General features: G+C 33.5%; 1 pseudogene; it reads left to right on the top strand.

The window, feature by feature from the left end:
* The first annotated feature begins 2,730 nt into the window (after positions 1–2,730).
* LOC143583376 (farnesyl diphosphate synthase 2-like) lies at positions 2,731–16,398 on the top strand (annotated as a pseudogene).
* The last annotated feature ends 214 nt before the right edge of the window (positions 16,399–16,612 follow it).

The following is a 16,612-nucleotide window of genomic DNA, read 5'->3' on the forward strand; positions in this document are numbered from 1 at the left end:
TCATGAAATATTTTGTGATGGTCGATCGTCAGATAAATCAATTCGTTGTAGATATGAATTTATCTAAAACGGGAACATGAGTATAACAGTGATAGTATAATGGCTTCAAAGGGCTTAGGATTTTTTGGAAACCATAATTTTAAACTTCATCAACCTTAGAGAAAAACCATTTGGTTCGAATTATTATTACTTTTTTTTGAGAAAGTTAAATTGAATAAATTTGGTAAAATCCTATGTCTTTATAAATCAACTATTTTGTAAATAATTGGGGATATGCAATTATACATAAAAGGTTTTTGAAAAATAATATATAGTGAATGCGGAATGCGCGTATGATTATAAAGCTTTATTTTGAAAAACACGAAGTGTGAACTATTTGAGCTGGGGAAATAAATCTGATAGTCGTAAGTCTCACACAATTTGAATGAGAGGCATGTAAGTCGGAATTGCGTGGCATGTAAGTTCATGGTTCAACCATTGTCGTTCGTAAAAGTTTTGCAAAATATCTTGAAAGTATGTCTATCTGAAAATGTTTTGGGCCAATCATTAGGAGGTCGAAGTCAATTGGGATGATCTGGAGAAAGCAGAATAAGCTTTGAGAATAGATATAAGACATAATTATTCTGATAAGTGGGGAACACAAGTAATCTATGCCTAATTATAGCTTAATCAGTATCATAAGATTCTGAAAAACACATGTGCAGTTTAAAAGTGGATTAATATATCGGCAGTCAATCTGACTTAGAGTTGAAATAACAGCCAAAATAGACGTGTTGCGAAAAGCATCTAAGTCAAGATGATCTAATGTTGTGATCTTTCTCATAAAAATATTTACGACTTATTTTTGTAATTTGCGTTTTTAATCAATTAAAAATAAAAAATATTATGTATATTTCGTAATACTAATGTATATGAAAATGCAAAAAAAAATTTAAGTTTATTGTGTACGTACATATTTTTTTAATCCTTTTTTTATTCAAAATCACGTATTTTGTTGTCAATGTCGTTCGTGCAAAGTTCATTGAAAACCTAGGACTTAAATAAATCAAGTCGAGGGTTGAAATTGGTATTTTATGAAAACTCAAGATAAAATGAGAAAAAAAAACATTTTAAAATTTCATTGCTATTCTGCAAATACTTCATACCAAGGGCATGTTTTGAAGAATACAATTCTTCTTTAACTCTCAAGAGGGTCTGTGAACGAATCTTATTTGTTCTAAGTTTTGTGCAGTTGTACATGGGCAGGTAGATCAAGATCAAGTTTGCTGGACTGCAGAGACTGAAGTAGCAAATCCTGAAGCGCTTAAAAGAAAACGAGAATGTGAAAGTTGGTGGTTGAATCTAAAAATGAACTGATTTTGTCTGAAGATCAGTAGAAAGACAAAAGAAAGAAATCAGTCGGCTCAAGAAAGTCAATAAAAGAAATTAGATGTCGAGCCTCCCGCATATGATGTTTCTAAAATTTGTTGTTACCAATCCTACCTATAAAATAAGATTGAAATTCAAGTCTACAATAATGGAGAATAAAGAGTTGTACAAAATCCAACCTCGTTCAAGCTCTTGGATCAAAACAAGTACTAAATTTCAAGAAATAAAAACGAATCAAAGAACTTGATGAATGTGCCTCGACATACTCAATCGTAGAGGAAGATTGTAGGGCTAATATTCTATATTATTATTAGGATTATGTATGTCTCCCTGTTTGCTTATAGTCGGTTTATTATGTACTCAGTACGTGTATTTTGTACGGGCAAAGTCCATTGGGTAATCCCATTTGGACCATGAAATGAAAACCTATAAGAAATGAAGACCCTATAAAAGTGTCACTTTCACCAATTCTCCAAACAAGTCTTTCATATTTCAAACAACTCACTCTTCACTTTATTTCTCAACATTTTCTGTTTGCAAAACTAAGATCCGAATATTGTTAGTGATTTCCGTTAACTAATAACGCTGATTGATTTGAGTAAAGTTGTGAGATCCATTTTATAGGACCTACAATATAGTAAAGGTAGAACTTACTCAACGAGACTGACTTTTGTATGCCATTTTATCTTAAGCTGTATTTGTTTTTTAATATGTTAAGTTTTTTTTATTGTAAGACATAAGAGTGTCGCTACTGTATTATGTGTTGACATATTATTTTTTTCAATTGAATGACGGTATTGTAAATATCTTGACCCATACCAACCAAATTCATGCTAACGCACCGCCGCAATACGGTTACAAACCTGCCTATTATTATTATTGTTCTTTTTTTTATATTATCTCACTAGTCTGATTTTATATAGTATCTATCATTTCGTGTAGATACCTCATAAGATTACACCAACAATGATGGCAAGCCTACTTTCTGTTATTTCTATTGTTTCGTATAATTACCTCATTAGATTTCACCAAACCAAGACGACACCTTTGATCGAGACAGGCATGTCATGTGTTTTTACATATTTAAAAGCAACACCCACCTCGATCCTTCTCCCACACATCCTACTGTTATGGCATTAATCTCTAATAAGTACTAGTTAACCAACTCTTGTTATACTTTGCTTGTTGAATCCTATCTGTTTTGTACTAGAAGCTTAATGATATGTTTATAAATGTTTCAGGGCGATAAGGAGTCTTCCATCGAAATGGGCTTCTCAGCCAGTTGGAGTACCCTTTGTGCTTGGGAAACACGTGGTCAAGTATCGTACAATAGCATCTGCTAGGGATCATGTGTCTCTATCTACATCAACAAGCAGCAATCTAAATCCTAAACTATTGGAAGTTTATGATTCTCTGAAATCCAGCATATTTAATGATCCTTCGTTTGAGTTCGATGACATTTCTCGTCACTGAGTCGACCGGGTACACATTAATTCATGATCGACCCCTTAGCAAGAATCTACTACTAGCATACAGATAATTAAATTTTGTATTTGATTTTTTTATGCAGATGATTGACTACAACGTACCTGGAGGTAAACTCTATTTTTAGCTCTTTTGGATGCGAAACAAAAGCCATTTCAAACATTTTACTTTTATAAAAAAACTTTTGGGAGAAGTTTAATATGATATCAAAAGGGGAAAAGATTAAAACATTTTTATTAAACGTGGAAGACGGTGAAAATATTTTTATGTTTTTATTTTTTTGTTTTTTATTAAATTTTGAGTTTTGAATTTTTTTTTAGTTTTTGAAGGGTTCTTTTGTGTGACTATATATTCTTCTTATCTCTCTCATTTTTATTCTTTTTCTATAGAATAACTTGACCCATCAAATTAAAGGTTACCTAAGCATTACTTATTACTCACTATTTATAGGTTGCACTAATAAACAAAAAACAAATTAAATTCAGTCAAACCAACATGTATAATAGCCGGTGAGTTAATGAAATAAAAGACCGTAAACGAAATACTACCTCTGTCCTATTAAAATGTTTATATTTCATTGTTTATTTCTCATTACAAATGCCTACTTTCAAAATTTATTAGCCAATTTCCAAGTTTACTTGAAGCACAGACAACTAGCATTAATAAACAATATTGATAAACCCAATTTTCAAGGACATTATTATCATTTGGTAAGCAAAAATCAGTCAATCTACCTTAAATTTTATGTTTTTCAAAACATGACACTTAATGAGAGACGAAGAGAGTATTAATTTTGGTCAACATAACTAACATCTAACCTAAATAAAATAAAAAATAAAGCCAAGGGTACAAAATAAAATCAAAGTTATTAAAAAGATCTTATGTTAGGCAAATTGAATTTTAATAATCTTATCTTTTCAAAGTTGACCGATAATAATTCCGCTCCAGAAAATAATTGTCACTGATTCCACCTTTTCACACTAAATGTTTTCATTGAACCTTTACTAAAAATAAAATAACTCCGTTAAGTTTTTTTCGAATTTCAACCTGATGTTTTAGAGCTTTAGATCGGAAGGAAGATACAAATCGATTGATTTAAAGCTTAACTCGAAACGATATATTATTAAAAACGTCTAAACTATTAGGGCTCCATTTTATAAGAAAACTTTAGTTAATTTCTATCAAATTGTTATATTATATAAACATTAAATACCAGAGTCAAGAAAAATAATGTAACAGCTAATAAATTGCATGAAATGCTCAAAACTCATGCATGCTTTCCTTGTTTTTAAATATCAAGGTAAATCCCCGAGTTTGAGTTTGAGTTTGAGTTTGAATTTAATTTCAAAATGAGTGAAGTTGTCTTTTTATTCTTTCTTTGTTCGTATTCCCTTATCGACGGAATCAGGGAGGGTCAAAAGGATCCTCCGGCCGTCAGATTTTATATTCGTCGGAAAATATTATGGAGATGCTTCCTTGACCATTTGACTCTCTAAATAGCCTCTTTTAAATTAGTTCTAAGTGCTGAGAAAAAAATAAAAAATAATATAGTTAGAGTTTTTTGGGGCAAACATACCGGAAACGTGAAGAATGAAGTTATGAAGAAGATGATAATTTCATTTTTTTTGTGCTACTAAAAAAGTTGTGCTAGTGTACTGTATAGTCTACAATTTATCTTATATTTAAATATTTGAGAAAATTCATGAAATGTTTTACTTTAGAGAGATTCTAATTATGCGTTCTCAAAGTTCAGATTCCATCTTTGTTCTCTTAATAACCTGTTTTCATCGTTACGTTAGAAGTTAGAGATACATGTTTCTAAACCCATCGTCTCTTCGTCATGTTAGTTCAAAACTAGTCGCCTCTCCACCATTTTAGCTTAAAAATTAAAATAATAAATTCCGTTATTTAATAAATTATATCTAAATAGGGTACACATAAAATGATTTTGATAGTATGCATGAGTTTCTTAATCATATTATTATCCAAATTTAATGTACAAGAACTTAAAAACCCATAAAATTAAAATATTCAAATATTTTTTAAATTAGTTTTGTATCCTTGTTTTCAGTAAATGCATAATTTTTTAGTTAACACGGCGGGGAGGCTACGTGTTTAGAAACTTGTCATCTCAAACATCTAATGTAGTGGCGAGGACGAGTTAGTACGGAGACAAAGAGGGAATTTGAATTTTGGAAGGGCATATTTGGAATCTCTCTTTAAAGAGGAGACATTTCGGAAATTTTCCCTAACTAGTAATTTAAAAAGGAAAATATTCAAAACATTTATCTATCATCCCGGTTTATAAACAAAAAATTCTCAATTTAATTAATTTATACATATGTGTATAATACTTATTTTTCAATTTTATACACGTATACATGATATTATTTATACATATATCTACAATTAAGATAAAGTATAATTTACATATATATACATTATGTAAACAGAGATTAAATGATAATATATATATATATGTGTGTGTGTGTGTGTGGGTGGGGGGGTGTTAAGTTTTTTGTATTTTTTATATTTATGAAACCGAGATGATAGATAAACATTTTAATTTTTTTTTACTTTGTAAATTTTCCCTTTTTTTATTGTTCTATAATATTTTTTTTTATTTATTTAATATGCTTTTGGAGGGAAAAATTCCTAAAATGGCCCTATTTTGGAAAGAGATTCCAATTTTATCCCCCAAACTTAATAATTCCAAAAACGTTATCTTTTAACTCATCTTTGACCATGTATTAGGAAATTTAACACGTCTTTAACGACGTTTTAGTATATAACATGTCATCAAAGATGTGTTAGATTTCTTAACGCATGGTCAAAGATGAGTTAGACCTCCAAACACATGGTCAACGACGTGCTAGCATCAAGCATATAGTCAAAGACATGTTAGCCTTTTGTTTGTTTTTTTAATATTATACTATTATAACTAATTTTACTTATATTTAATTTTCCTTTTATAACTTCTAATATAAAATTTTTTATATTATTTTGAATATACAGAAAAGACATGCGTATTTTTGGAGGGGTTCTTTTTAGTGAAAAATTCCCAAAATAGTCATTTACACTTTCATCGTACGGAGTACCCGACGTTACTTAGTTGGTTGTTCCAAAAAAAAAAAAGACACAAAGACTAAGAGTAACTGATCTACACTTTCATCGAAGGTAAATTTTGGACCCTCTGGTTTAAATATGTTGGTTTCGCCGCTGATTCCCACGGGTGCATATACGGGTTTATTATATGAGTTATCATATCCTTATGAATTTCTAAGACGAGCTTAACCATGCTTTCGTAAACGACTAAATGGGTACTAGTTGTTTGGTTGTCTTAAAATGTGATGTATGCAGGAAAGCTTAACCGAGCCCGCTCTTTACTTGACACGTACAAGTTACTTAAAGGAGAAGAAGTTACTGTTGATGAACTTTTTCTTGATTAAAACAGCATATTTAACTATTAACACTAGATTAGTAACAGCATAAACACTTGATTAAAACAATGTGCCTGCTAAAAACTCTATTCAAGTATATCCAATATTTAACTATTAACTTAGTTCTCTATCTTAAGAACCTCAACGCCTTCCTGATTTGATGCATGCTTGCAGCTTCATGCAAGTGTACTTGTAGTTGAAGATTTAGTCGATGACTCCCATACACGTAGAGGACAACCATGTTGGTTCAGACAACCTCAGGTATGACTAATATGTTAAAGCTTTGTAATCACTTTTTTTTTCTTTAGAACCACAACTCATAAACTTTCTAAAATTACTTCTAAATAAATTACACTTAGGGTGCGTTTGGTTCACAGAATATTTAGGAATTGGAATTGGAATTGGAATTTGAATTGGAATTCCTTAAAAATCCAATGTGTGTTTCAGTGACGAACCTAGACATTTAGCTCAGTGGAAGGAAAATATAACAAAACAAAATATATATAACAACTGTCCTCTAAGTGTTACATTAATCCAATACTTTCTCCGTATCTTATCTCTTGATCTGTGTGGTAATCCAAAATATTTTACATATCGGGATCCCAAGTAAGATTATCTAGATCAACTAAACTAGGTCCAGATATTGGTTTAAAAAATTTCCATAGCACTTGTAAAGCAAAAAATTTAAGCAGTAAAAGATCAAAAACCAAACAATAGTCGGTGTAAACTATAAAATAACTCCATTTTCATAATATTCAAGCAAGTGAGAAACAAAAGATTAAAATTAACAATATGAATTAAAACTTCTAAGTTTTAACAGTAAACGGTTGCATATGAAACGTTACCAAAAACAAAGAAACAAAGCATCAATAAGCCTATGATATATTCATATATAAAATAAAGTAATCAAGAAGTGTCGTGAGTTAAGATAATACATATGATTTAATTTTCTTTTTTTTCCTGTAAAAGTATATATATTAACCTAATTTGATTGGAACAGGATGGTCACTTGAAGCTTGAACCGTCTATCGTGTTCTTCGTTTAAGAATTAGGATCGTATTATTTTAGGGGTTTCTTTTAATTCTATCAATATTCATTAGCAAATATGAAGTGTAGGAGTGGGCTTGTTCTCATTTTATTGGGATGGGCTAAGACTTCAGAGAAAGAGTAAGGGGCCGAATAAAAAAACTTAAGGAGGCTTCAAATTTCTTTAACCAAAATTAACACTAAAAATTGTAATATATATGCAGTTCATAAAAACTTTGAGTGGGTGACTAACCCCCACTCATCAATATATCCGCCTGCCACTGGTGTGTTTGGTTGTATGTTTGGTAATTGAATTGGAATGGAGAAATTTTTTAAAAAGACAAAATTGCCCCTTCCAAAAAACATGTATTACGCACCGTCATCCCGTCTTTATATTTCGGTAAAGCAACAGCCACCTGCAACTCTGTAAGCCACCACTTTTAGCCATTTCTGGCGACCACCTTCAGCCATCGCTGGCCACAACTTACCTCTCTCTTTCTCACTTCAATCTTTCCCGTTCTTTTCTCTCATTTCAGGTTGTTTAATCCGATAAGCTACTGGGTTACAAAAACCTAGATCTAAAATATGTGATCCGTCCACCATAGGTGGATATGAGCTTCAACCGCCCATCTCCAGCAACTAGTGTCAATCAAAATCGGTGAAGGAAAACCGGCTTTCGGTGGTTCAAATCTGGCTGGAAATGTTAAACAAAGGGGATGGCGGCGATGCTTAGGTAACGTTATAGTCGGAAAAACATGGTTCAGATGTCACCGGAATTAGGTTGATCGTGGTGGCCGAAGATTTAATGTTGGTGGTGGCCGGAGATAAAGTGGAGATTAGGAAACCATGGATATTTTGGTAATGTTGCAAATATTCCATGGATTATTCAACTTTCCATCTAGATGTTAAGTGATTTTGAATTCCGTTAGTTGAAGGATTTGGTTGGAATTGAAATCAATTCCAAAGTCTTCTATTGGCCATCAAACAAGTTAAAGAATAGAATTTAAACTCCAATTCCAATGAAATCCCAAAAATTCCATCTAACCAAACAGGCCTTTATTGACTTGAACTCTCACCATTTAAAAAGGAAAACACTTACCAACATCATGATACCACTTAGCTAAAAGCCCTTTAGTATACATCATCTAACTAATTAGATGGGGAATGCTTGGGTAATAACCCCCTTTCAAAGTTTCTCTTTTAAAAAATATTCATCTACCTTATCATGTTAAAGATCAATTGGATATTAAGGAGTAGATAGATATCAAGAACACAAAACGGTAAACACACAATATTTGGATGAATTCAATTTATTATAATCAAGGAAAATATAACTTAAAAATCCTCAATTACAATACTCTCATACATAACCACGTCTCGGTATATGATAGTCAAACCCGAAAGTTGGAATACAGTAAACAAATCATAACAAAATAATAACTTTCCTAACGTACAGGGATTTGGCCAACATTCATTACCCTAAGTAATCTTCACCATCTTGAGGGTTGCTAGGAAATTACCGCAAACAATCACCCCTAATTTCGGAGTAATATTAGGTAGGTTGTTCACTCCAAGCCAGGATTCTCCCGAAACTCCTTTGATCTTTAGCTGTGTTATTTCAGCTGCTCCAAGCTCGAACATTCTTGTGTTGCTATTGAGCCTACACTTGCTTTTCTAGACTATTACATGTTCTTTCTCTAGATTGAATCATTTTCATAACATTTCTCATGAATTCTTGAACAATGTGGCTAACCACCAGTACTTGTCAATTTTTAGCCCAACTTGTTGTAAATCCTGACCGACAAAATTTCTTATTCACATAATGAATTCACAGTACGCTTGACAACCCAGGCTTGTTATCTTCAGATTTATCTCAAACGTTTTCTTGGTCCTTGTTACTTTAATCATTAATTTAGTAGTATCGTAATTAATTGTTAGCAAATCATTTTTCATGTGAATGTCGATCACGTCCACCTTCTGTTGCATGACTAAACTGACCTATGATATTGCTATGGAGACTTTGTATGTAGTAAGCATCGGTCAATAGGCAATGCTCCACCGATTTCCCTTCCAGCAATTCTAACCCCTTTCATCGTATGTCAATACAAGATCCATCTCCAAGCATTACCTTATCCATTACCCAATCATTAAGTTCACAAAAGTAAGCTTGATTACCCATCATGTGATTGGTGCAAGGTTGTTAAGATACCTAATGTCTTTCTCCATTGGTTTAGTCTCAAAATGTCTTGGTATTAAATTTTATTCATTGAGTAAAACAATGATGGATCCACATCATCAGTACCGTTTCAGTAGAGTTTGCTGATTCTAACTTTTTCTTTCTATTATGACGAGTAGAAGCGAAGTGTCCGAATTTGTCAGACCGATAACCTTGAATCTGTGAACTATCCTTATTTACCCTTTGTAGATCATTGGTTCCCCATTGACTGATTTCTTTGATCCATGATCATGACCATCATCTCGGCCATGAATTCCATCTTGGTCCTCATCATCTCGAATCTTGACCACCAATTTTCTCCCTGTGAGCGCATATGTTGTGATTTTCAACATATGCGCCGCATATGTTGTGTGTATATATATAGGTTTTTGTTTTCATTTGAATGCAATTTTTTATTCCGGAGCAATAAATTTCTCTCTCTTCTTCATTTCATATTTTCTTTCATGTTATCGGTTTTATACCATTACATGGTATCAGAGCATGGGTATGCTCTTCCTTTTAACCAGATTTTTCAATCTTTTCTCCGGTTTTTCTTTTCATTCCGTTGTTTTTCTCTTATTTGTTGATCTTATCATTATCTTTATCTCGTTCTTTGTTTCAGCTGTTTTTCACCTTGTTTCTTCCACTAAATGTCTTCTGTTCATTTTCTTTTCATACTTTTCATAGATTCCACCGTTAAAACTTCGTCCAAATCTCTTAAAATGTTCCTTTCTTGTTCATAAACCTTTCCTCAAGGTTTCAAGATCTTTCTCCTTCATTTTCTCTCATTTTCTTTCTTTGTACTTATACGCCGCATAAGTCTCTGACTTACACGGCACATAAGTCCCATTCATACTTATAAGCCGCATATCTTATGTGGCGCATAAGTTCTTTGGTTTCATTCTAGCACCTAAGTCCTTTATTCAATCGTTTTAGTTCGTTTTTCTATGTTTTCTTAAATGGAAGTCCCAAACACTTCTCTTCTTCAAAACATTACCATTGATTCTTCAAATATTCTTTATCTTCATCCGTCTGATCACCCTGACATGATTCTGGTTTCAAAATTTTTTGACGGAAATGGTTTTGGAGCCTAGAAACGAGCAATGTCTATTGCTTTTTCCGCTAAGAACAAACTTTGCTTCATTAATAACACCGTCCCCATGCCAGTTAATCAACAACATCTTGCCCTCTGGCAAAGATGCAATGATATGGGGATATCTTGGATTCTCAACACTCTTAATCATGATATTCGTGATAGTGTTTTATATGCCGAAACAGCTCAAAATCTTTGGAATGATCTTAAATCTCGATATGGCCAAGCAAATGGTGCTAGAGTTTATCAACTTCAAAAGAATCGTTGCCAAATCTCCAAAGAAAGTAGTGACATTGCTACTTATTTAGCTAGAATGAAATCCAATTGGGATGAATTTAATGCTGTCAACTCCATTCCTTCTTGCACGTGTGGGGCTGCTCATGCCTTTGCTAAACGAGAGGAGGATCAAAGGCTAATTCAATTCCTTGTTGGATTGAATCCGAGCTTTGATATGATAAAAAGCAATATTCTGATGATGCAGCCCCTTCCCTCTATTGATCGTGCTTATGGGATATTGGTACAAGATGAAAAACACAGAGAAATCCACACCACCATCACTGATTTCACTGTATCCTTTGCTTCTATGCATGTTAATACTGGAGGAACTGTTAGTGGTGGAACTGGTTAAAACAAAAGAAATTTGGTGTGTACTCACTGTAAACGAAATGGACATTCAGTGAGCAAATGCTATAAGTTGATTGGATTTTCAAAAGACTACAAATTTACTAAAGGAAAAAAGTTTGCTAACCTTGCTGAAGAACAAGGAAAATGTGATCAAAATCAGTCTGATCAGTAAGGGATCACTCAGCAACAGTATCATGACTTGATGGTTTTGTTGCAACAAAACAAACTTCAAATTAGGCCTTCTAATACTTATGCTGCTAACAATGCTACAACCATCAATCATGATTCTTTTTGAGGTATAGCGTCTTGCAATTCTTCTAATTTTGTTCTAAATGGACATTGACACTGGTGCAAATGATCATATATGTCATGATCAAAATTTGTTTTCAAGCGTTCCCTTTCTACACAATCTCACTCTTCCTAATGGCACCAGTGTTACTGTTCATCAGTATGGGATTGTTCATCAGTATGGGATTGTTCCTTTATCTGATAAACTTTCCTTGTCTAAAGTTCTTTTAGTACCACATTTTAGAAATAATATTCTATCTGTTTCAAGATTATATTATGATACTGATGGTACTGTTCTTTTCTCTAAAAGCAATTGCATTTTACAATGAAACTTTCTCAAAAGGAATGGATTGATTACAATGAAACCTTTTCTCCTGTTGTGAAAATGACCATCATTCGAAGTCTTGTTGCTGTTGTTACTACACGAAGTTGGCCCCCTTTTCAAATTGATGTTAACAATGCTTTTCTTCATAGGGGTTTAGATGAAGATATTTATATGTTACCATCGCCTGGTATGGAGCTTCCAAATCATCAAGTGCTTAAACTTCAGAAATCCTTATACGGTTTAAAACAGGCTTCTCAACAATGGTATGGGAAATTATCATCTGCTTTAAAAACAAGAGGGTACATAAGTTCTCAGAATGATTACTCTTAGTTTTCCAAATCCATGGCCCTTCTGTAGTTTATGTTGTAGTATCTGTTGATGACATTCTGGTTTCCGGAAACAATTTGGAAGAGATCAACGATCTTAAAGATTTCCTGGATTCTTCCTTCAAGATTAAAGATCTAGGAACACTCAACTATTTTTGGGGATGAAGGTTCTTTATTCCACTAAAGGTGTCATCATGTGTCAACGTAAATTTGCCAAAAATATGCTTACAAAATTTAATACTTCCAATCTTCCTATCACCAGTTCTTTAGTACCTCATCATTTACAGCTGAAGGCTTATGAGGGTCTTGCCATTGCTGAACCTTTACAATACAGGAAACTTGTTGGTAAACTTAATTACCTTACTCACACAAGACCTGATATTACTTTTGTTGTTCAGTTTTTAAGTTAGTTCATGCAAGATCCACAGCTCCCTCATTGTAATGCTGCTCTTCACACTCTTTCTTATGTCGAAGGAACTTTATTTCAAGGACTATTTTTTAACAATAATCCTTCTTTTGACTTAGAAGCTTTCTGTGATTCAGATTGCACGACTTGTCCTAATACTCGACGATCAGTCAGTGGGTTTTATATTTCTCTTGGAGGTTCTCCAATCTCTTGGAAATCCAAGAAACAACCCACTTTTTCTTTAAGTTATGCTGAAACTGAGTATCGATCGCTTCGTCGTGTTACTGCTGAGCTTGCATGGTTAACTCGACTTCTTATCGGGTTTCATGTCCCTAATATCACTCCGGTTAACCTCAAATGTGACAGCCAAGTTGCCATTTACATTGCCAATTCTTCCATGAGAGAACAAAACATATAGAAATTGATTGCCATTTTGTTCGTGAAAAGTTACAAGAGGGTCTCATCAATCTGTTACATACGAAGACAATGTATCAGCTTGCTGATCTATTTACCAAGAGCTTACCAGGACCTCATTTTGCGTAAGTTGGGGTTTTCTCAACCTCCAACTTGAGGGGGGGGGGGGGTGAGAGCGCATATGCTGTGATTTTCAACATATGCACCGCATATGTTATGTGGCGCATATGTTATGCGTAGGGCCGGCTTCGAGAAAGCAAAAAAACTTTCGGGCCGAAGGCAAAAATTTTTTTGGTCCTTAAGTAAAAGGAGTATTTTATTTGGTTTAAACAGTTTAATTTTATATGAGCTTACTTGGTTATAATTTGAGTTATGTAAAAAACTTTTGTATAAAAAAAGAATTAAACATGTCTCAAGTGAGGTTAGAACCCACAACCTCTAGGTTATGTAATTGTGTTTAAACATTAAATATACATATTTTTTTAATAAAAATACATATAAGTTTTTTCAAAAAAAAAAAAATAAAATTCGGGCCTAGCAGGGTGTCAGGACTGTGGCCGTTGACCACCCTGCCACCCCTAAGGGCCGGCCCTGGTTATGCGTTCACAATATATGCAACACATATGTTGTGTATATATATAGGTTGTTTGTTTTCATTTGAATGTAATTTTTGATTTGAAGCAATAAATTTCTATCTCTTCTTCATTTCATATTTTCATTTGTATTATCGGTTTTATACCATTACAGTCCCTGCATCGCCCTCTGTATGTATTACAGTTCCAGTTATTAATAAAAAGGGTTGGTTTTAGTTAACTTTTTGTTTTGCCATCTTGAGTATCCACGTCTTTTATGCGTTCTACATATGCTTTCAGACACCCCCAAAACAAACTCGATGGATTTCATATCCACAACTTGTTCGATCTGTGTGTAGGTGATGAGCTTTGACGGCAACCCACATTTGCTACGTATCCCACAAACATTTTTAAGGGATCTTGTTAAGAAGTTCTTGACCAGCTTTGGCACCTTCAAAACTGATCCAGGAAAGGCAGACTTCGAAGCTATATCGAAATTTCACTTGCGAAATGGTCTATAGCACTTGGCTTTATCTTCTGTCCTTCAAACTCTGCCCTGAGAGTTTGAAGTCTTGCTTCACATACCTGATCGATGCTTAGGTGACTGGCTATGATGGCATCCCACATATGTTTTTTTGTCTTGCGATTACCGGCTTGTAAAGTATGATCTTCGGATACTGATTGAAACAGGATTGCGATTTCAATGTGGTAATTTTTCATAAATTTTAATTTTTTTTTTGGATTCGCATCCCCCAAATGGTGTAGTTAACAGAAGTAGACATCGGACATTTAAGCAATGTTGAATTTTTGTTACTCTTTGCAGGTTCACTTGATCACCCATCGATTCTTCGAATCTCCTACTCGGATCACTTTCTTTGACACTTCGATTACGACTTTTAGTGAGAATGTTCCTTACGTTCCCATTGAAATTTGCAATGACGTTAACCTTCTGGTCGCTAACCTGGTCGAGCCATGGCGAATTTAAACGGTTTGATGCAGTAGATTTTTACGACGACAGTACTCTTCTGGTAGCTAATAATTTTGAGCAGTTGGCTGTTGCAACGGAAGGAGTCTTCTGGTTACTCATTAGACTCTTGATCCATATCGTTCCAATCTCCTGCTTAAAGTTGAAACAACTTTGATAAGTCAATTGCCAGTTCTTAAATTGATCTTGATCGGATTCTTGATTGTTAGATTATTGCAGGGTTTATTCTTTTCGGTTCGTTGGTCGAAACTCTTGTTGATTGAGTTCTTGATCAAGTTTTGATCGTCTTCTTGGTCGTGTTTGATCCGCTTTTTGGTTTCTTGATCGTGCTCTTGGTTAAGGCTTGTATACCAATTCATGGATTGGATCAATATCAAGAACACAAAACGATAAACACACAATATTTGGTGAACTCACTTTATTATAACTAAAAAACCCTCAATTATAACACTCTCTTGCATAACCATGACTTGGCGTATGCATGTATGTAAATGTGTATGTGTGTATACAAATATCCAAATCCTATTTTTGGTTTACAAGAAACAAATCATAACAAAAAAATAAAATAAAATTCCTAAGATATAAGAATTTAGCAAACTCGCTTAATCCCGTCAATCTCCTCCGTCTTGTAGGTTGCTAGGAAATTATCCCTAACTTGGTATTTATCTTTATCGGTTATAAGTATTCAATTGATGAAAGTAAATACTTAGTCATGATTTTTTATATGTAGGTTGGCATGATTCCTGCAAATGATGCCATTATTCTTCGCAGCCATACTGCAATAATTCTAAAATGATATTTCAAAGGAAAGAATTATTATTTGGACCTACTAGAACTCTTTAATGAGGTTTGTTTCTTTATGTATTAATTGCATTGCAGATTTAAATTAATTAAGGTTATGACAAGGACTCTGAAAATCCTAGTTTTCATATGAGCAGATAGAATATCAAACTTTCTCTGGACAGATGATTGACATGATCACTACAATTGGAGAGACAAGTCTCTCAAACTTCTCCCTAGCTACGTATGTGATAACATTAATTGTTTTTTTAATATGTGTTGCATCTTCTAAAGGACAATTTTGCATTATGTTGCAGTAACCTCCGGATTCTTCAGTACAAAACTTCCTATTGCTCATTTAACTTTCCAGTGAGTAGATATCTCTACCTTATTACATATTAACTTTGGTATTTTACATTACTTTGTTAGAATAATATGATTCTCTGCTTCAAGATTGCGTGTGCCCTTCTTATGCGGGGAGAGAAATTGAGCGACCATGTTCAAGTGAAAGACATCCTAGTTAAAATGGGCATATATTTTTCAGTGCAGGTAACTAATTAATGCTTGCGAGTTGCAAAAATTAATTAATAGGTTTGGTCATCTTGTTTTGTAACTGTTTGATGATAACATGTGAACTGATCACAGGATGATTATATCGATGCTTTTGGTGATCCTAAGGTGATGGGCAAGGTTAGTCCATGATCAACTATCATGGGCATGCCTTCTTAAGTAACCAAAACTTATGCTTGTTTTATTGCATTACAATAAACAGGATGGAAAAGATATAGAAAACTTTAAGTGCTCATGGTTGGTTGTGAAAGCATTGGACCTCGCCAATGAGGAGCAAAAGAAAATTCTAAACGAAAACATGAACAAAGAACCTGTTTCTCTTTCAACCCCACACTTTTCGACCATGCACAACCTAGCTGTATCTTGCATATCATCTGTAAATTTTCTTACTCTTAGTTAAAACTTACAGGAAAATTATGGGAGAAAGGATCTGGCCAAGGTAACGAAAGTGAAGGAGCTATACCACACTCTCAACCTTTAGGTTTTTTCTTAATGTTTTTTTTTTTATGTGTATTTGTATAATGGAATACCATGAAATTTCTCTTACTCTATTTATTGGATTTTCATAGGGCGTCTATGAAGATTACGAGAATAGAACTCATGATGAGTTGAGGAAATAATTGAATCTCTTCCAAGCAAAGGATTGCAAAAAGTATTGAACTCTTTCTTGGGAAGGATACATAAGAGGCAAACGT

The sequence above is a fragment of the Bidens hawaiensis genome, unplaced genomic scaffold, assembly GCF_021521415.1.
Source record: "Bidens hawaiensis isolate Kalapana, Puna unplaced genomic scaffold, B.hawaiensis_p1.1 tig00032373_1, whole genome shotgun sequence".
Classification (NCBI taxonomy): Eukaryota; Viridiplantae; Streptophyta; class Magnoliopsida; order Asterales; family Asteraceae; genus Bidens; species Bidens hawaiensis.